General features: G+C 47.1%; 1 protein-coding gene across 3 annotated transcripts in view; it reads left to right on the top strand.

Moving 5' to 3' along the window:
* ERI3 (ERI1 exoribonuclease family member 3) overlaps nucleotides 1–22259 on the top strand; it is a 486100-nt gene that overhangs the window by 49154 nt on the left and 414687 nt on the right. The gene's annotated exons all lie outside the window — the stretch shown is intronic.

Raw genomic sequence — 22259 nt, 5'->3', positions numbered from 1 at the left:
TTATTTGGAAGTATGGAGCATGTCATGAAAATGAGCATGTTCTCTATTTGGATGAGATGTCCTGGTGTCAGCTTTGTAATTGTACACGAGTCCTTTTTGGCATTTCTATGACCATTGCTTACTAATTTCATGCCTGAAATGCAGGGAATGCTAGACCCTCCAATTTCAGAGCAATTTGAGCCTTTCCAACTTTTAGTCGGTATTAGCCTTGTCTCCCTGTCTGTGCTAACAGCATCCTGCTGAAGTCAGGTGAAGGCCAGTATGATTACAAATTATCACTGCTTGGTCCTGGACTGGAGTCTTTTGAAGACAGCAAAGGTGTTTAGGAGCCTTTCAACTCTGAAAGCAGGTCAACATGTATAATCTGCTACTATTGGCATACAGGTTCCAAGTGCTGTTCAGGATGCAAGCAATTGGGAGAATCTTTTTTTTGTTTGAACTATTATAAGAACATGAGAACATCCATACTGGGTCATATCAACAGTCCATCTAGCTTAGTTTCCTTTTTCTTCAGTGGCCAATCCAGGTCACAAGTACAGTACTCCCCTGAAATTCGCGGGGGTTCCGTTCCAGGAACCTCTGTGAATTTTAAAAAACCGCAAAGGCGTTTTTTCATTTGTCAAAAGGCAGGGGAGGCAGGAGAGGGAGCTGGGGAGGCAGGAGAGGGCAGTTGGAGTGCTGGCGAATGAAGAAAATCACTCACGGTCTGCTCTGACCGCCTCTTCCTGTAGTAAAGTCGGGCTACACCAATCAGGAGCTGCTTTGATACGCAGCTCCTGATTGGTGTCTCCCAACTTTACTACAGAAAGAGCCAGTCAGAGCAGACCGTGAAAGAGTGAGTCCGCGATTCGCGAACTGTGAATTTGCGGGGGAACACTGTATCTTGCAGAAACCCAAATAGTAACAATTGTCCATGCCACCAATCCTAGGGCAAGCACTGATTTTCCCCATGTCTGTCTCAATAATAAACTATGGATTTTTCCTCCAGGAACTTGTCCAAACCTTTTTTTTAAAACCAGCTAGGCTAACCACTGTTACCAGATCCTCTGGCAATGCATTCCAGAGCTTAACTATTCTCCATCCCTATATTATTGCATCGTTTTGTTTAAATTCTTAACCCAAGATAGTTTAGTATTTAAAAGAATGCTGTAATGGAGCTGAAATATAATCAAAGTGTTACTTATGAAGTTATTTTTAAATTCATGCTTGGTGGTGTTAACATTCCATGCATTTGGACAGCATATTTTCAAATGTGGGTGACATCATCTGATAGAGCCGTGGTGTGGAGATGCTCCAGGAGTTCAGATATAGAAAAAGCCTTTAGCACTGTCCACTATAGTTTCATAGTTCCATAGTTTATTAAAATTTTGATTAAACGCTAAACATAGAATTCAAAGCATTGTACATTAAAATAAATTGGGGAAAAATAAATTTGCAGTGTGCAGTGCCTGAGCCCTTTGGTCTACATCAAGTGTGTAGACCAAAGGACTCAGGCACTGCACACTGCAAATAAAATCAATATAAAAAGCTCTTATGAATGCTCTTCCAGAGTCTGTTATAGGGGAAAACACCCTCCAGGGATTTAAGACAAAGTTAGACAAGTTCCTGCTGAACCGGAACGTGTGCAGGTAGGGCTAGTCTCAGGGCACTGATCTTTGATCAGAGGGTCGCTGCGTGAGCAAACTGCTGGGCACGATGGACCACTGGTCTGACCCAGTGGCGGCAATTCTTATGTTCTCATCCTTTTGACTTCCTGATGTAGCGTAGCGAAACACAGACTGTGTTGGAGCCGTGAACTGACCTTTTCAGATAAGTGGTCTACTGTTAAACAGCTTTTGTAGAGCCATAACATTTGTCACTCCAGGAGAAGCCAGAATCCTTGCTCCATGCAATGTGTTATGATTAAAATTCAAGCACCTTTCCAGGAACATTGTACCACTGCTGTGGCGCCTTGCTGAAGAGCTTATGAGCACATTTAAATATTTAAAAGCCTTTAAATGTTATCTGATGATATTATTTGAGAAACTTGCCCAGTATTGATGAGAGGGGAGTCATTTGTGTTTTGTTCTATTTTGTATCCATCTTTGGCATTAACTTAACCTTCAATATTTCCATTTTTCTGCTTTCTTCTCAAAATCTACTTTTCCATGTCTTACCTTTCCTTCCTATCTCTCTTTCCTTCCCTTCCTATTTCCATGGTCTGACATCTCTCTCCTCTCCTTCCCATAATCTGGCATCTCTCTCTACTACCACTACTATTATTATTTCTATAGCGCTACTAGACTCCCCTCCTTCCCTTCCATTCCCTGGTCTGGTATCTCTACCTTCCTTTAGTCATCTCTCCTCCTCCCCCCCAGTGTAACATTTCTATTTCTCTTCCTCCTTTCTGCCCCCTGCAGTCCATCTCCCTTCCCTTTCTCCTTTCTGGTGCCCCCTCCCAGTCCAATATTTCTCCCTCCTTTCCACCAGTCCATTTTTTTCTCTCTTCCTCCTGCATGCTTCTCCTGTGGTCCTCCTTCCCTCCCCCAACCAACATCTCTCCCTCCATGAGTCCAACGTTTCACTCTCTGCCCTCTTCCCCTTCCCCAGAGTGTAACATTTCTCCTTCCCTAATTTCTGTCCTCCCCATCCATCTCACCCTCTTCATGAGTCCAATACTTTCTGCCTCCTGCACGCTTTTTCTCTCTGTCCTTGCCTCTTCCCTCGAATGGCATCTCTCCGTTCCACACCATCAACCCAATATGCTTTCTCCCCATGCACCATATCACCCTCCCCTCCAGTGTGTAGCACCTTTCCTTTCCCTCCCTTTCTGCCAGGTCCAGCAGCACCTCTTCTCCTTTGCTTGTACCTCCCCCCCTGTCCAGCATTACCCCTTCTCTCTTCCCTGCTCCCCATGTTCAGCAGTGTCTCTTTTTCCTTCCCTGTCCAGCAATACCTTGCCTGTCTAGCCTAGCGGCAGCTCCCTGTGTGCTTTTAACTTCGGCACACAGCTGCCGCTAGCACTAGTTTAGCCGCGGTTTCATCAGGCAGCCTTGGGGCCTTTGCTAGGCTGGCCCGCTTCAATGATGTGATGCGGGCCAGCCTAGCAAAGGCTCCAAGGCTGCCTGATGAAACCAAAGTTAAACTACTGCTTAGCGGCAGCTGTGTGTCGAAGTTAAAAGCATACAGAGCTACCGCTGATGGTTCGGGGGTGTGGAGCCGAGGGAGGCAGGAGTCCCGGCAGATATGCGACCAACGCGACGGTAGGAGAAGTCAGCTGATAAAAGGCACCAGATCCTCTCTTCCTGCCCAGTGAGCCGTGGCACACTTAAAATCTCAAAAGGCACACAGTTTGCGATATACTGCTTTAGCCTGCTAGATTGGACTGCTTTCATTCTTCATGATGGTAATAGGCAGGAAGGTGTACCCAAGTGCTGTAGACACTGTCAAATGTTTCTTCAGTATGTGAATGCTGGGGAGCATCTCTGCACCTCTCCATTGGATAACATTACCCATATGTGAGAATGTGTGTCTTCTGTTCTCGGAGAACATGCACTACTTCACTTTTTGAACCTAGTCTTTGGGAAGCACCCAATTGTTCATTAGGCTGTATGGTAAAACACAAGTTTCTTTGTGCAGTATATGACACCGTGAGGATCTCTAGTGAAATCTTAACCCAAAGGCCTTATCTCAGAGATGCCCCACAATCAGGGGGCTTAATAGAATATTTTCATGTTATCCTATTCTCTGCTGATAATGTTGAAATACTGAATCTTATACTATTCATATGCTAAACAGCAAAGACCATGCTCAGATTGCCCCAGAGCAGTTAAATTTGACATTAAGAGTTCATCCTTGCAGTTTAAGGATTATCTAATTTTAAGCTTTTCATTTGCTGTTGCCCTGAGAATCACTATTATATTCCTTAAACATATTGCATAGATCAACTCTATATTACCATTGTTACCAGATAGCCTTTCGAGTCCTTCATTAGATCTTCTTTCCAGACGATCTTGCAAGTACTTAGTTTGATCCTATCCCCCTTTCTCTCTCTCTTTTGTAACCTTCACCAGTTCAGTCCAGGGATGGTTTACTAGGGTTTAGGTAGGATGCCAGATTTTCCCCCCCAAAACAAGGAGGGTCATAGTCTCAGTTATAGTTTCCCCATGCTATGTCCATTAGGGTGAGAAAAAAAAATCTAAATGAAGACATCCAGTTCATCATCATCTTGCTCAGTAGACCACAGAAAAATGTGGAAGTGATCTCCCAGATGCCAAACTTCCTATTAAGATTCCAACACCAGTCATATTTGGCTGATAAATATGCAAATCAGTCCCCATACAAATTTAGTCCATAATTCAGCTGAATCATACAGGGGTTTATTCAGGCCATAAAATTGTCACCTGCACAAAGATTTCAATGTCATACTCAGGGTTGCCAGAATTAACCTTGTCACCTAGGCACAGAGTGTAAGGGAGAAAGTCACCACACATATGGAATTCTCACAGGTTTCTCCTCCCCATATCTTGGGTGATATGAAGGTTATAGGCCTATTTCCTTATTCTCATCCTGCATCATATCCCCCACCACCACGCTTCACTTACTTCCATGGGGCTGTCATATTCCTCATTCTGAGATTCCCAGATCATTTCCTCCTCTTCCTTGGGGATTTCTTCCTCACAAAACTCTTCTCTTCCCAGGGACCTGTACCTCATGGACTCTTCCTTGGGTTCCCCCTTTATTCTTTGGGATTCATCAAGATACTTAACATCTGAGGCGGAGTACTGTTTCCCAGGTGCTGAGTAGCTTCCTGGAATGCCTCTGTCCTAAGGGAGGTGTCTGGGGTCTCCGGGAGGTCTTTAATCAAGGGACTGGACTTGATTCCATTCTTTCTAGTCAGCTCCCTAGAGAGTTGCGCGGGGACAGAAATCCTACCCGTCCCCGTCAAAGTCCCACCCGTCCCCATCTGTCCCCGTGAGGAATCCCTCCATCCCCACCCGTCCCCGCGAGGAATCCCCTCCGTCCCCACCTGTCCCTATAAACTTCAGAAATAGTTATTTCATTTAATTATGCTACTGAATTAAAGGCTCTGGTAGAAACCCATTTACAAATAAGCAAAGAGACTTTATTAATTTGGAAATATTAATTGGGAAGAATACATACTTTGTAAACGAGTTTCTACCAGAGCCTCTAATGTTTATATAAATTTTTATCAACACAACTAATATACTACTTTATCCTGAAGCAAAAAAAAAAAAAAGAAATATAATTTTTTTCCTACCTTTGTTGCCTGGTTTCTGCTTTCCTCATGTTCTTCCTTCCATCCACTATCTCTCTTCTCTCTGCGTCTTCCATTTGCTCTATTACTGTGCCTCTCCCTTTCTCTCCCCTTCCAAATTGGTCTGGCACCCATCTTCTTCCCTCCGCTCCCCCCATAGTCTGGCATCTCTGTCTTCTTCCCTGCCAGCGTCTTCGCCCCACTCTCTCTTCCCCATTTCCCTTCAGCGTCTTCTCCCCACTCTCTCTTCCCCATTTCCCTTCAGCGTCTTCTCCCCACTCTCTCTTCCCCATTTCCCTTCAGCGTCTTCTCCCCACTCTCTCTTCCCCATTTCCCTTCAGCGTCTTCTCCCCCCTCTCTCTTTCCCATTTCCCTTCAGCGTCTTCTCCCCCCTCTGTTTTCCCCATGCCCTTTCAGCGTCCTTCTCCCCCCTCTGTTTTCCCCATGCCCTTTCAGCGTCCTTCTCCCCCCTCTGTTTTCCCCATGTCCTTTCAGCATCCTTCTCCCCCATGTCCTTTCAGCCTCCTTCTCCCCCCTCTGTCTTCCCCATATCCTTTCAGCGTCCTTCTCCCCCCTCTGTCTTTCCCATGTCCTTTCAGCGTCCTTCTCCCCCTCTGTCTTTCCCATGTCCTTTCAGCGTCCTTCTCCTCCCCCCGTCTTCCCCATGTCCTTTCAGCGTCCTTCTCCACCCCTTTGTCTTCCCCATGTGCTTTCAGCGTCCTTCTCCCCCCTCTGTCTTCCCCAGTGCTTTCAGCGTCCTTCTCCCCTCAGTTTTACCCATTTCCCTTAAGCAAACTCCACTCCACCTTTCCTCCCTTTCTCCCTCCCTGCCCCTTACCTTTGTGGTGTTTCCCCATCTGACCGACAACAGAACAGGCCTGGTCCGACAAACCTCCCTGCCCTGAATCTAGCTGCTGTAAGAAGGTAATTTAGATTCGCGGCTACAGGGCAGGGAGGTTTGTCGGACCGGGCCTGTTGTCGGTCGGTCGGTCGGGGAATGCGCCACGAAGGTAAGGGGATCTGGCCGGCTCTGCACAACCCCCTAAGGCTGCCCCGGGGCGGACCGCCCCTCCCGCTCCCCCCCTTGGTATGCCACTGCCTTGAATTTTTCCTACCTGCCCTGCCGCAGTACACAGCCGACCGGAAGTCTTCCCGATGTCAGTGCTGACGTCTGAGGGAGGGCTTAGCTTAAGCCCTCCCTCCGAAGTCAGCACTGACATCATGGAAGACTTCCGGTCGGCTGTGTGCTGCGGCAGGGCAGGTAGGGAAAAGAAGACGAGCCTCGCGGCTCAAGTGCATCCAACCCCACAGGAACCCTGCGACCCTAGGGGGCGTCCCCATGGGATCCCCGTGACCCGAAGGGGGAACCAGCGGGTCCCGCAGGATTCCCGTCGTCCCCGTGCAGCTCTCTACTCCCTACCCCTCTTATCAAACTATATATCAGTTTAATATGTGGCATTACAAATAAATATCTGAAGATAGTGTTAGGTCTTTTGCCCCTTCTATCCTTGTTCTTTCTTGTTTAATTGTCTCTTAGGGGGGAGGGAAAGAATTCTTTGAAAGAATCCATTCCACCCTTCTGCTCTCTTTCCCCCTGGACCTTAGAGGCGTCAGCTCTCATCTGTCAAAGTGTAAATCAGCAATTAAAACGCAAACAGCCAAATGCCAAAGATGACCTGAAGCATAGAGCAAGTGACAAACAAGTCCGGACAAATCAGCGGATAATTTATAAGCATTGCCCCTAAAATCTAATTATTTGGCAATTCGAATTTTCCAGCCAGCCTGGGCTGTGCAATAAATTTAACCCGCCATAAATTATTTAAGGACAGCCCATGGTGTAAAAGAAGAAAAAAAACCCTAGAAAAAGCAGGAGTATTTGTGTACAGCCTAGCTCTTTCTGCTTTTTGTATTTGGAAGAGGTGATGATTTTGCAGTAGGTGCCTTTTCTAGACCTCAGAGGTCACATCTTTTGGATATGTTGGTACATTATTTTAATTTTTGGGCCATTTGACTTATGTGGCATGTATGTGCATGAGTTGCATCCAGCATTCGAAGGAAACTATTGTGTATGTTTTCCCTCTGAAAATTACCCTACTGAAACTGCAGGCACACATTTTTACCTTCTGTTTCCCAACCTAAGTTATGCACATTAGTTCCTGGTTTATATACTTGTGCACATTGTCCTTGTCCCTAAGAGTGCCTCTGCTCAATTAGCATCAGCTTGTACAAGTACAGGCAGTATATGCATCCTTTTTACCTGCACTGTATATCGTCTATGCAAGTTTAAAAGCAGGCCATTTCTGCTCTTAAACCTCTATTTTATGTGGAGCCAAAAGAAGTTGGAGAAGCCAGCGTCACTCAAACTAATTCTTATATATGAGTTTTAAAATGTATTTGTAATCACTTTAAACCATTTTTATGTAACTCTTTAATTGGCAGATGGTGAAACAGCTGCTTTATATAACTTTATGTTTAACAAGAGCAACAGTGCCAAAGTAACAGGCATTTGGAAGTGCAAATCTCCCATAAGGGCCATAGAAACATATGTTGCTTCTGAGCAACAATGCCAGATAAAGGGTTAAAAATATGTTGTAGCCTGTAGTCAAACTGAAAGTACCCAGAATAACAGGGTAGGGTCAAAGTTCTGTTAAAGGTGTGTGTGTGTGTGTGTGTGTGTGTGTGGGAGGGGTAACCTTTTATTCTTCTGACTGTGTGTAATGGTGATCTGGAGGCTGTGGTGCTAGGGAATTGTTTGATCACACCAGGAAGAGCAAGGTTGAGTCTCTCCACTTAGTTGGCTGCTAATTATTCGCTCATGGTTTTTGAGTCGGGATAGTTCAAAATATTGCACAAAGAGACTGCAATAAATTTAGGCCTTCTGTGGCATCTTAGTCCAGTCCATTCAGTGTCTCAGTGCCCAAGGGAGTGTACCTAAAGACCAAACCCTTTGGACCTGAGTAAGCTAGAGCAGTTTGCCAAGTACCCCTTAATTGAACCAATTTTGATGAGTACCCATAAGAACATAAAAATTGCCATACTGAGACAGATTGAAAGTCCATCAAGCCCATGACCAACCCAGGTTACAAGTACCTGGCAAGATCCCGTAGAGTAAAACAGATGTTATGCTGCTTATCCTAGGAAGAAGGATTTCCGCCAAGTCCATCTTAATAAAGGCTTATGAACTTTTTTTTTTTTTTTTAATCCTGCTAACTGCTTTCACCACATTCTCCAGCAAGGAATTCCAGAGTTTTGCTTGTTAAGTGAAGAACTATTTTCTCTGGTCTGTTTTAACTCTAATACTTCCCTCCAGTCTTCTGCTTCTTGATAGCTTCATTGCATTCCCCCTAGTCCTAGTATTTTTGGAAAGAGTATCTCCCCTGAGCCATTTCTTCTCCAAGCTGAAGAACCCTAGCCACGTCAGTCTTTCCTCCTAGGGAACCCGTCCCATCCCTTCTAAAAAAAATTTGTACCTTTTCTAATTTTTCTATATCTAATTTGAGATGCAGCAATCAGACTCGCAGACGGTATTCGAAGTACAGCCACTCCATGGAGTGATCCAAGGGCATTATAACATTTTAATCTTTGTTTTTCATTCCTGTCCTGATAATTCTTAACATTCTATTTGCTTTCTTAGCCACCATTGCGCACTGAGCAGAGGGTTTCAACTAGAAAATGACACGGGGAAGGGTACCCGTGGTTAGTTCACGGGAATGGGAACAAGACCGCCTACTATCCCCCCGCAGGAGAGGTAAGCAGCTTTATTTCCATGGCAAAAAAAAAAAATTGCACCAGGATCAGCATGGCAACACTTCCTCTCCCCATGGCTTACAGTATCACCACCCCCAGCTCCCCTCATGCCTTGCTTACCCGAATGAGCCAGCTGCGCCATGCTGAAAAATCTTCAGAGGCCTGCTCCGAAGCCTTCCTTCAGCCGTCGAGCCCCTCCTTGATATAACTTCCGGGTGGTGTCAAGTTTGTTATGGATGTTGTCTGAGCTCCCGGGAGGACAGTATAGAAATCAAATTAAATAAATAAAATGAATTTTAGAAGACTGAAGTAGACCGTGCTGTGCCTTCTAGAGAAAATCTGTTAATACTGTAGGCTGTGACTTGTTAAGTTCCTTCCTCTTAACATAGGAACATAAGAATTGCCGCTGCTGGGTCAGACTGGTGGTCCATTCTGCCCAGCAGTCCGCTCACGCAGTGGCTCTCAGGTCAAAGATCAGTGCTCTAAATGAGTCCAGCTTCACCTGCGTAGGTTCCAGTTTAGCAGGAACTTGTCCAACTTTGTCTTGAATCCCTGGAGGGTGTTCTCCCCTATAACAGACTCTGAAAGAGTGTTCCAGTTTTCTACCACTCTCTGGGTGAAGAAGAACTTCCTTATGTTTTTACGGAATCTATCCCCTTTCAGCTTTAGAGTGTGCCCTCTCGTTCTTCCTACCTTGGAGAGGGTGAACAATCTGTCTTTATCTACTAAGTCTATTCCCTTCAGGATCTTGAAGGTTTCGATCATGTCCTCTCTCGAAGAGGCCCAGTTTATCTAATCTCTCACTGTATGGCAACTCCTCCAGCCCCTTAACCATTTTAGTCGCTCTTCTCTGGACCCTTTCGAGTAATACCGTGTCCTTCTTCATGTACGGCGACCAGTGCTGAACGCAGTATTCCAGGTGAGGGCTTATGGCCCGGTACAGTGGCATGACAACCTTCTCCGATCTGTTCGTGATCCCCTTCTTTATCATTCCTAGCATTCTGTCTGCCCTTTTTGCCGCCACCGTGCATTGCACGGATGGCTTCATTGACTTGTCGATCAGAACTCCCAAGTCCCTTTCCTGGGAGGTCTCGCCAAGTACCGCCCCGGACATCCTGTATTCGTGCATGAGATTTTTATTACCGACATGCATCACCTTACACTTATCCAAGTTGAACCTCATTTGCCATGTCGATGCCCATTTCTCAAGTTTGGTTATATCACGTTGCAGATCTTCGTAATCCCCTTGCGTCCTCACTACTCTGAATAACTTCGTATCGTCCACAAATTTAATCATCTCACTTGTCGTACCAGTGTCCCGATTTGTTTATAAAGATGTTGAAGAGCACGGGTCCAAGCACTGAGCCCTGCGGCACCCCACTGTTGACGCTCTTCCAGTCTGAATATTGTCCATTTACCGCCCACTCTCTTGCAGAATGTTCAATTTTAAAACTAGGTGGAATAGGGTTTTACACTATGGAAACTAGTTTAAGTGTGCTGCTTTTTTTTTTAAAAATCTAGAAACCTACAGTTTCTCTTTTATCCCAATCTTTAAATCGCCAAAGCACAAAGGAAAATGCTCACTTACCTAAAGAAACGTCTTTTTGTTTAAGAACTTATCTAACTTAGCAGCATCCATAACAAATACAGGTGGTGGTATGTTCTTACAAACTAAGCAAAAATGAATAATGAGGCTCATTTATAAAAGCAGGAGAAGGTTTTCCACAAAAACTGCTCATAGTGACCAATCCAATTTTGTTTTATGTGGGAAAAATGAAACAGGAGATCTGATTAATCGCTATGGGCAAGTTCTGTGTTTTTGTGAAGTACTGATTTTTTTTTTTTTTAATTATTTATTTATTCAATTTTATCAATACAAACAAGCAATACATTACTTGTATTTCAGATTATCAGAAGTTATTAAAAAGAAAACTTATAAACCAATTCCACTTAAATCAGTGTTTTGGTTATTCATTTATACTTCTAATATATTTAGTCCACAATCTTTGAAGGGAGATTTTTAGAAAATAAATTAACAATAGAAACAATCTTTATCCAACCTAGAAAGCGGCAATTATCTGCGGTGCTACAGCCATTCATGGCAGGTTATACATTCTCAGCCATAGGCACTACTTGCTCTTTGGATTCTATAAATCCTACTAGTTGTTTAGGTTCAAAAAACAAGTAATTCTTATTCTGATAAGACACAAAACATTTTACAGGAAATTTCAACAAAAAATTTGCCCCCAAGGCAAGGACTCTTGGCCTTAATGCCAAGAATTCTTTCCTACGCCTCTGGGATCTTAAAGACATATCAGGAAATATTCGAACATTAGAACCTAAAAACTGATCATTAATATGACGAAAATACAAACGCAATATATATTCTCTATCACTTTCCAAAGCGAGAGTTATTAACAGGGTTTTCCTTTCCGTTATAACCTCCAAGGAGTTTTCCAGAAAAGTTGTTAAGTTCATATTTTCATTGTTAGTCCCTTGAATCTCATTAGGAGTGGAAACTTCCACAGGTCTCTTGATTTGAAGGTAATTAGCTCTAACAATAGGTGGCAAACTTTCAATAGGAATAAGCAAAATTTCCTTAAAATACTTTCTTACCATCTCCATTGGTGAAATTAAGGGACATTTTGGAAAATTTAGGAGTCTCAAGTTATTTTTCCTTAATTGGTTCTCGAAACTTTCCATTTTTCTAGCAATAAATGTTCTTTCTTTTACTAATTCCAAGTCCAATGTTTCCATTCCACAAATTATCCCAGGACAAGCAGGCAGGTATTCTCACTAGTGGGTGATGTCATCCGACAGAGCCCCGATATGGACATCTTGCAAGCATGTCTTGCTTGAAGAAACTCAGAAGTTTCGAGATGCCCGCACCGCGCATGCGCCAGTGCCTTCCCGCCCGATGTACCGGGCGTGTCTCCTCAGTTCTTTTCTTTCCGCGGAGCTGAGAAGTTTCACTTCATTCTGCGCTGACTGAATTTCAGTAATTTTGCCTTCTTTGTACCGCGTTTTTTGTTTATTTGATTTATTTCAATTTTACTTTATATTTTCTTTAAAAAAAAAAAAAAAAAAAGTTAAAATTATTTCTTCCGGCGGTTCGGCCGGGCCGGCCTCGTGGCTTAGGCCTAGCGCCTTCGACCTTGCGGCGTCGATTTTCCGGCCTATGTCCCGGCCAATCACCGGTTTTAAAAAGTGCAGCAAGTGCCAGCGTGCGATTTCGTTGACGGACCCGCATCGACGCTGTCTTCAGTGTCTTGGTCCAGAACACGTTCCGAAATCGTGCCGGCCTTGTTCCACACTCACTGCGCGCTCGTTCAAACGGCGCTGCTTGCTTTGGGAGTCGATGTTTAAGATGGAGACTGCCAAGGAGCCGTCTGCTTCAACTTCTGCTGATGTTTCGCCGGTCCGTTTGAAACCTGCATCGACAACTCCTGCATCGGGCATTGTGAAGCCGGCATCGTTCACTCCGACTTCTGCCTCCAGTTTGACACCGGTGCCTGCCTCCGTCTCCTCGGCTCAGGTACCGCCTTCCACTGTCCCTCCGGTGGTCATCAAAGTGCCTAAAGCTAGCAAGCAGAAGCACTTGGCCACAAAGGAGCGCGAAGACCATGCTGGAGGACCCCCTTTCGGTGCGGATCCCTCCATATCGGCTTCGCTGCGATCCCTGCTGGAAGCTCAGTTTGTCGAGCTTATGCAGTCCATGGGACCCTGGCTTATCGCCTCCATTCAGGGTGACCTCCCGGTCCTGGTCCCGGGGGGGCGGACCGCCCCCTCCCCCTCCCCCTCCTCCTCGTCGTTCGATCTCTCTGCTCGACGAGGAGGATCGACGGAGGGCGGCGGGAGCCTCCAGGCGGGCTTCATTTGGTGATATGCCGCCTTTGGAGCCCATCACGCCTCCTCGACATCAGAGCACTTTGTCAGCCCCTGATAATCGGAGTCCTGGGCATACCGCATCGCAGGAGGAGTTCTTCCGCACTCCATACCAGACCTGGGTGGCACTGCGGGAGTCCGCATCCTTGCCACCTCTGCGATCCACGGCATCTAGTCCCATTCATTCCTTGGAGGCTTCGGGGGATCGTGCGATGCACAGAAGATCTCGTTCCCCATCCCGTCACCGGGAGGGGCATCGATCTCGACACTCATCTCGACACTCCTCACGTCATTCGGAGGTGTCCCCGCAAAAGAAGATCCAGCGTATGGGATACTCCTCGTCGGATTTATCCCCGCCTGAGGGACCGGAGTATGAGGAACCATCTACCTCCTATTCGCCGTGCCGCTCCCAGCTATCTCTGGACCCGGAGGCTTCCACTTCTTCTAGTCCGTCTCGCCGGCCGGCGCTGGCGGACCAACTGTCCTTTTCCTCCTTCCTCCGACAAATGGCGGATGACTTGGATGTAACTTTGGACACTGGTTCTCGATATTCTAAGGAGTATCTGGACACCATGCATTTGCCTCACCCTCCGGCGGAGACGCTTCGGCTACCTCTGCATAAACTGCTTGACCAGACTTTCATGCGTTGTTTTGAAACACCATATTCCATCCCTGCAGTTCCCAGTAAGTTGGATGCTCGATACCGCATCGTCCACCACAAAGGGTTTGAGGGGGCACAACTATCTCATCAGTCCCTTCTGGTCGAGTCCTCCCTCAAACGATCTCATCCCTCCCAGGTTTACGCCTCAGTACCACCGGGCCGTGAAGGGAGGACGATGGATAAATTTGGTAGACGTATCTACCAGAACTCGATGATGGCGACTCGAGTGCTCAATTACAATTTCTTCTTCTCTTCATATTTGGACTTCTTCTTGCCGGTGCTCCGCAAGTTCATCCCTTTTATCGATACTCAGGCTCGATTCGAATTTGAAGAGGTGGTGGCGACCCTTTCCCAGTTACGCCTGCAGCTGATGCAATCCTCCTACGATGCCTTCGAGCTCTCGGCACGTGCTGCGGCCTGTTCGGTCGCCATGCGTCGCCTGGCATGGCTTCGTACGATTGATATGGATCCGAACCTCCAAGACAGACTTGCAAATGTGCCTTGTGCGGGGGCGGATCTGTTCGATGAGTCTATCGAGACTGTTACTAAGAAGCTTTCGGACCATGAGAAGTCCTTCCAGTCTATTCTGCGGCCTAAGCCCAAACCTCAACAGTCTCGTCCCTCTAGGCCGCCTCTGATTTACCAGCGGCGTTATCAACCGAGGCAGACTCCTCCTGCAAGACAGCCTGCGAAGAGACAGCCTCCCCAGAAGCCTCAGCAGAAGCCTCAGATGCCGGCTGCACCCAAGGCTACTCAGCCTTTTTGACTCTCTTCCAGGGAGCATAACCGACTTCATTCTGTCTCCCCCCGTTTTTCCCATTGGGGGTCGTGTCCATCATTTTTGTCATCGATGGGAGACGATCACCACGGACCTCTGGGTCCTTGCCATCGTAAGAGAGGAATACTCTCTTCATTTCCAACGGGTCCCCCCGGACCACCCGCCAAGAGAGTATCCTTCCAACTTGACGCAGACCGCTCTTCTTCTCCAGGAGGCTCAGGCTCTGCTTCGGCTTCGGGCAGTCGAGCCGGTTCCATTAGATCAGCAAAACCGGGGGTTTTACTCCCGGTACTTCCTGGTCCCGAAGAAGACGGGCGATCTGCGTCCCATTTTGGACCTTCGAGTCCTCAACAAGTTTTTGGTCAAGGAGCGGTTCCGCATGCTGACCCTTGCTTCTCTCTATCCCCTCCTCGAGCAGAACGATTGGTTATGCTCTCTGGACCTCAAGGAGGCCTACACGCACATCCCTATTCATCCGGCCTCCCGCAAGTTCCTCAGATTTCGGGTGGGACATCTGCATCTACAGTATCGAGTGCTTCCATTCGGCCTTTCCTCGTCTCCCAGAGTCTTCACGAAGTGTCTGGTGGTGGTGGCCGCTGCACTCCGGAACATGGGTCTTCAGGTGTTTCCATACCTCGACGACTGGCTCATCAAGGCACCGTCGGCTCCAGGGGTCATTTCGGCGACCTTGACTACAATTTGTTTCCTGCAGAGTTTGGGCTTCGAGATCAACTTCCCCAAGTCACATCTTCAGCCCACCCAGTCTCTCCCCTTTATCGGGGCTGTTCTGGATACCATTCAACTTCGAGCATTCCTTCCTCCTCAACGCATGGATGCTCTCCTTCTACTCTGCCAGTCGGTGTCTTCTCGCCAATCCATCTCAGCGAGACACATGATGGTTCTCTTGGGCCACATGGCATCTACCGTTCATGTGACGCCTTTTGCCAGACTACATCTCAGGATTCCTCAGTGGACCCTAGCATCTCAATGGACTCAGGTGTCCGACCCGTTGTCCCGTCACATTGTAGTCACTCCTGCTCTACGGCAGTCTCTTCTCTGGTGGATGACCTCTTCGAATCTATCCAGAGGTTTGCTGTTTCACTCTCCTCCCCACCAGAAAGTTCTCACGACAGATTCATCGAACTATGCATGGGGGGCTCATCTGGATGGTCTTCGCACTCAGGGGTTCTGGACCAGTGCGGAACGACTCCATCAAATCAATCTTCTGGAGCTCAGAGCCATCTTCAATGCTCTCCAGGCTTTTCAGCATCTACTTCACGACATGGTGGTCCTTATTCGCACAGACAATCAGGTCGCCATGTATTCTGTCAACAAACAAGGGGGCACGGGCTCGGCCCCTCTTTGCCAGGAAGCTCTTCGAGTCTGGGATTGGGCGGTTCGCCACAACACCTTCCTCAAAGCTGTCTATATTCAGGGGAAAGACAACGTCTTGGCAGACAAATTGAGTCGTCTTCTCCAGCCTCACGAATGGACGCTCCATTCCGACCCCCTTCATCAGATCTTTGCTCAGTGGGGAACGCCTCAGATAGACCTCTTTGCAGCCCCCCACAACTTCAAACTGCCTCAGTTTTGCTCCAGGATCTACACTCCTCATCGCCTCGAGGCAGACGCCTTTCTACTGGATTGGGGGACTCGCTTCCTATATGCGTTTCCTCCATTTCCTCTCATTCAAAAGACTCTGGTCAAGTTGAGATCAGACCATGCCACCATGATTCTGATTGCTCCTCGGTGGCCCAGACAACCTTGGTACTCCCTTCTACTTCAACTGAGCAGCAGGGAGCCAGTACTTCTTCCAGTGTTTCCGTCACTACTTACTCAACATCAAGGTTCTCTACTTCATCCCTCCACCTGACAGCTTGGTTCCTTTCAACATAACTCCTCACCAGTTTTCTCAAGCAGTGAGGGAGGTCTTGGAGGCTTCCAGGAAGCCTGCTACTCGACAATGCTATTCCCAAAAATGGACTAGATTCTCTTCCTGGTGTATTTCCAATGCCACGGAACCTCAGCGAGCTTCCCTATCTTCTGTATTGGACTATCTTCTACACCTGTCTCAGTCTGGTCTCAAGTCTACCTCTATACGGGTCCACCTGAGTGCTATTGCGGCTTTCCATCAGCCTCTACAGGGGAAACCTTTGTCTGCTCATCCTGTGGTTTCCAGATTTATGAAAGGACTTTTTCATGTCAACCCTCCTATCAAACCTCCTCCTGTGGTTTGGGATCTCAATGTTGTCCTGTCTCATCTTATGAAGCCTCCGTTTGAACCTCTCAACAAGGCTCCACTTAAGTATCTCACCTGGAAGGTGGTTTTTCTGGTGGCCCTCACGTCAGCTCGCCGGGTCAGTGAGCTTCAGGCCCTAGTGGCGGATCCACCGTTCACTGTATTCCATCATGACAAGGTGGTTCTTCGTACTCATCCAAAATTCTTACCTAAAGTGGTCTCTGAATTTCACATCAACCAATCCATCGTGCTTGCAGTGTTCTTTCCAAAGCCTCATTCTCACCCTGGGGAATCTGCTTTACACACTCTGGCCTGTAAACGTGCTTTAGCTTTCTACTTGGATCGCACAAAGCCACACAGAACTGCTCCTCAACTGTTCGTCTCCTTTGATCCAAACAAGTTGGGACGACCTGTATCGAAGCGCACCATCTCCAACTGGATGGCGGCTTGTATCTCTTCCTGCTATGCCCAGGCTGGATTATCCCTTCCCTGTAAGGTCACGGCCCATAAGGTCAGAGCAATGGCAGCCTCTGTGGCCTTCCTCAGATCAACACCGATTGAGGAGATTTGTAAGGCTGCCACTTGGTCCTCGGTTCATACATTCACCTCTCATTATTGTCTGGATACTTTCTCCAGACGGGATGGACAGTTTGGCCAAACAGTGTTACACAATTTGTTCTCTTAAATGCCAACTCTCCCACCATCCCATTGGGGTTAGCTTGGAGGTCACCCACTAGTGAGAATACCTGCCTGCTTGTCCTGGGATAAAGCAATGTTACTTACCGTAACAGTTGTTATCCAGGGACAGCAGGCAGCTATTCTCACGTCCCACCCACCTCCCCTGGGTTGGCTTCTCAGGCTAGCTACCTGAACTGAGGAGACACGCCCAGTGCATCGGACGGGAAGGCACTGGCGCATGCGCGGTACGGGCATCTCGAAACTTCTGAGTTTCTTCAAGCAAGACATGCTTGCAAGATGTCCGTATCGGGGCTCTGTCGGATGACATCACCCACTAGTGAGAATAGCTGCCTGCTGTCCCTGGATAACAACTGTTACGGTAAGTAACATTGCTTTCTTGACTCCTGTTTTTCTATTTTCTCACTTAAATCTTTAAGGGCCAAACCCTGTTGCTCCACTTAGAGTGCATAGTCCCATAGTCAGTATTTAAAGTGGAAAAAGACATTTTGAGGTTAGCGTCCATAACTGAAATGGCCTGCCATAAAGCCTCCATATCTATTACCTTAGGCTTCTCCAACACCCCAAAAGTGATCTTACTTCCTCCCGAAGCTCCTCTCTCCTCTCCTGCAGTGTGGGTAAGCTGTCGGTATACTACAGCTTCTTCTTCGGCTCCAGATTTACTTGGAGCTACCAGCCCTCCTTCACTGAGGATCAAAGACTCCTTCCGGGTCCATGATGCATCAGGAACTCCCAAAACTGCATTGCTTCCAGGTTGTGGGGGTGGCTTCCTCTGTTCCGGGCTTAACATCGCCCGAAGCTGCTGGCTGAGTTCGCCCGACGAATTCGGGCTCACCCCTGAAGTAGCCACCGCTGATTCGCCCGATCGGGCCAAGGCTTCCTCGATTGTGCACTGCACCAGACGCGGTGCCGCTACCGCCGCTGGAGGGTTGCCGCGAAGGGCTCCTTTTCTCTTGCCCATATTAAGGTAAGAGAACTGCTAATTCAAAAAAGAAAAAGCAACGCCGGCCGAGAACAAGAGAGGGAGCCTCACTCTCAGGCGTCCGCTCTCATCGCCATCTTTGAATCTCCCCCAAGTACTGTTTTTTGAGGGTTTTTGCCCCCCAAATATTAGGCCCTAATGATTCAAGGCACCTTTTTATGCACATACAAATAAATACCAAATGAAAACTAAAAGTACCCCACAGTGTGTCATTCCTATCTTCAGAACAAACAAGGAATACAACCATAAGTTTTAATGGACATTTGGGCTTTTTGGATGAAATAAGCGGTCTGAATCTCTGTTTCGATGTACTGATTCCCACAATGAGGTCATTTTCTGGACACAAGTGGCTTTTCATTTTAGTTTTAGACCTAGTCCTTAGTGGGGCACGTGATTCGGTGCCAGAGGTAATGGTGCTGAGGCTATTTGATAATAGTGATCAAAACGTGATCAGATTTGATATATAATCTTATCCCAGGACAAGCAGGCATGATATTCTCACATGTGGGGTGACGTCATCTATGGAGCCCCGATGCGGAAGCATTTTCAAGCAAACTTGATTGAAGATTTAAGTTTGCTCTGCTGCTCCACGCATGCGTGCCTTCCTGCTCCACTAGGGGGCGCATCCCCTCGTGGTCTCCAGTTCAAAATTTTCCGCTGAGCCTAGAAGTCGTGTTTTTTCAGGCTCTGCCCCAACTGCCTTCTAGCACCGCAATTTTTTCTTGTTTTTCTCGATTTAGTCGCTGTGCGCGAGTTTTTTCTTGTTTCAACTGTTCCTGCTTCGTTTTTCACCAACCCGGAGGCTTCCGGGTCCCCGTGGCCGCGTGGCTATTCGAGCCGCGGCCAGTTTCGATTCTATGTCCTGGCCTTTGACCGGCTTTAAAAAGTGCTCCTGGTGCGAGCAGCTTCTTTCCATCACAGACCCGCATCGCCGGTGCATCCTCTGCCTGGGGGCCGCTCATCCAACCGACTCCTGCCCCCAGTGCGCTACTTTCCAGAACCGGGCCCTCCGTCGAAGGAAAGCCCGCATGGCGGATCTTTTCGCCCCGGACCAACCCTCCACCTCGGCCTCGAGGTCGGCCCCGGCCTCGGCCCCGAATACCTCGGCATCGCCTCGAGACTCGATCCCGAAGCCCTCGGGACAACAGAAGATTGGAGGGTGGCAGTTGGTATCTTCCTGGGCCATTGCTACTCAAGGCCCCCATCCCTGTGTGTGCTTGGTTTTCAGAAAACTGAGCATACATGGGAGGGGCCCACCACCTGCCCTTGCTCAGTTTTTGTTTGTGTGGAGGGTGAACCTCCCTTGCACGTGCTCAATTTCACAAAAAAACAAATATGGGCGTAAGGACCTTGTGTGGTGGCGGCAGTCCAGGAGAAGCGCTGCTGACTGCCAGGCTTTGAGTGAAGGAGGGCTTCTGCTATTAGACAGTTCCTCAATTTTGTGGAGGCTTGAACCCAAATTTGGGGTGAGGTGTCCCCCCCCTCCCCCCACTGAATTTTAATATTTATGAATTGCTAATATACCCCAATAGGAGTTTAATGTAATTTCCAAGTTGATAAGCTGGCTATCTCCAGGAATTACAATCTTACATTAAAAATCAAAGCATAAACATACCAGGACCATGCAGGGTCCTGTTTTGGGGAGTTTTAAATGTATATATTACAATGGGGAGCCCAACACATGTTTGTCTAGGGCCATCAAAGGCCTGATCTTGCCTTGATTAGTATGTGCTGGGGTGGCAGTGAGGTATGAGAATGAATCTGAGGAACCTTGCAGTAAGGCTGCCCATGCTACGTTTGTTTTGAGTCTGGGGAAGTATACTGACGAGGAAGCTTGGGATACAGTTGTCTATGCTGTGCCTTTTTTATGGTATTGGGGAGTGGTTGAAGCTTGCATTATTTTGAAATGTGGGAAGCTTGTGGTACTGCTTACTGTGCTGTGCCTAGTGGTGGCGATAGTGGTACAATAGAGTTATCTATTCTGTGAGGTGTGTGAGTAGAAAACTTTCGGTACTGCTGCCTGTGCTTTGCTTGTTCTGTAGTGTGTTAGGGAAGGGGAAGCTTTCAGTATTCATCCCTGGAAAATATGCAGCACTGCTTATGCTGGGGAAAGGTAAAGGGATTGGGACTGACTTGTATACTACCTTTTTGTAATTTTACAAACACACTCGAAGCAGGTGCTTCAAGCATTTTCCCTGTCTGTCCCGGTGGGCTCACAATCTTATCTAATGTACTGGGGACAGTGGAGGATTAAGTGACTTGCCGGGGTTTGAACCCACAACCCCAGGGTACTGCCTGGGAGGAGGATCTTTCAATATTACTGCTTGTGCATTACTTGCCCTGTGGAGGAGTGAGAGGGAGAGAGCTCTTAATACTGCTGTATGTGCTTTACTTGTTCTGTGGCGTGAGGGGACTTGGGGAAATGCACTGCTTATTCCTTACTTAAGCAGCATCAAATCTGTTTTTCTCCTTGAGACCTGGGCTGGCTTGATGGAACTTTTGGTCTATTCCAGTGTGGTTACTCATATGTCCTGTACTTGTTCTCTGGGGTGTGTGTGACAGGGGGACTTGTGATATTGCTGTTTGTGCTTTGCCTGTTCTGTGCGCCCCGTTTCCAATTCTTCTGCATTCTTTGTTAGGATCAAAACAGAATTCACAGAACCAGTTATACAGCTGGGTGGAGTGCAATGCTGGTCAAAATAGCTTCACGAGGAGTGTTTAATCTACTTTCCCTCTCTTTATATACTTTTTCTTGCTGAAATGTCAGCTTCTGATTTTATCAGTTCTCAGGCCAGTTCAAAAAACTGAATTTAGATAAGAGGGAGAAGAGATGACTTGTACCTTCAGAATGTCTTTATTAGCAGGGACTTCTCCTAATGAAAGATGAAATGAAAAGCCACCAGTGTGTCATAGGTTGAATTTCATGGCAGTGCAGATTAACCTGCTTAGTGGAAGTAAAACCTTTTGATTCTGCAGTTGCTGATTGGATGACCAGTCTGAAAAGTCATGCATTTATTGTAGACAAAAAAAAAATGCCAAAAAGTTCTATTTCTTGTATTCACCAAGAAAAGCAGAGTTCCTTGTTACTGATGGGACGCTTGATACATATGTGGTACAGAGCACAGAGATCATAGGATGACGTGGTATTGCAAAATCAATTTTAAATAACATGCTTTGCTCTTGTGGAGAAAGTTACTTTGTAAACCAGAAACCATCTCCTTATTTGAATATCTGTCCTGAAATTTCAGACATTTTTAGCCTCTTGTGAATGCAGCATACTATGTGTTGATGTGGCTTGTGCTGTCATTTCTATTAAATGAACTTCTTGGACAGTAGAAAGCATGCATGAAGATGAGCTTGTGTAAAGTTCCTTAGCTTTACTGCTTTTAGCACTATGGACAGCAGCTTTTCAGCACTCTGAAGCCAGCTTAGTTGAGGTAGCTCCTGGTTGACTTATGCATGTAGACAGTAGTGCTGCCCGATTCGAATCAATTCACTGATTCACTTTGGTGAATTGATTCAAATCTGTTTGAGAACCTCCCTTCCCCCCCCCCCCCCAGTGAGACCTGACATACCTCCGAGGCCTCCTAAAGCAGCAGCAGTGATGGCGCTCTGAATAGGCTGTTTTGCTCTGCCACATCGCTGATGACATTATCAATGACATGGCAAAGGGAAGCCCTAGCAGGGCAGATTGTGAAGCAGCCCGTTCAGAGCTGTGTTGCTTTAGGAGGTCTTGGAGGTATGTTAGGTCTCACAGTGGGGTGCTGCTGCGCAGGGGGATGAGTGAGAAGGGAGGAAAACTGCTGCTCATGGGATGGGAGAGGAAGAAAGATGTTGCACATAGGGGGAGGAAGGAGAGTGGAAGAATTGTTGGAATGGAGGAGAGGAAGGGAGAGATGAAACTAACAGGGGTGAGAGGGAGAAATCCTTTATATGATGGAAGGGAGAGAGACATGCATGGAGAAGAGAGGGAGAAATGTTGGACATAGGGTGGAGGGCAGGGGGAGATAGTGC

Source organism: Geotrypetes seraphini, chromosome 12 (genome assembly GCF_902459505.1).
Source record: "Geotrypetes seraphini chromosome 12, aGeoSer1.1, whole genome shotgun sequence".
Lineage (NCBI taxonomy): Eukaryota > Metazoa > Chordata > Amphibia > Gymnophiona > Dermophiidae > Geotrypetes > Geotrypetes seraphini.
Note: the sequence above shows the minus strand (reverse complement) of the source record. Positions and strands in the feature narration are given on the sequence as shown.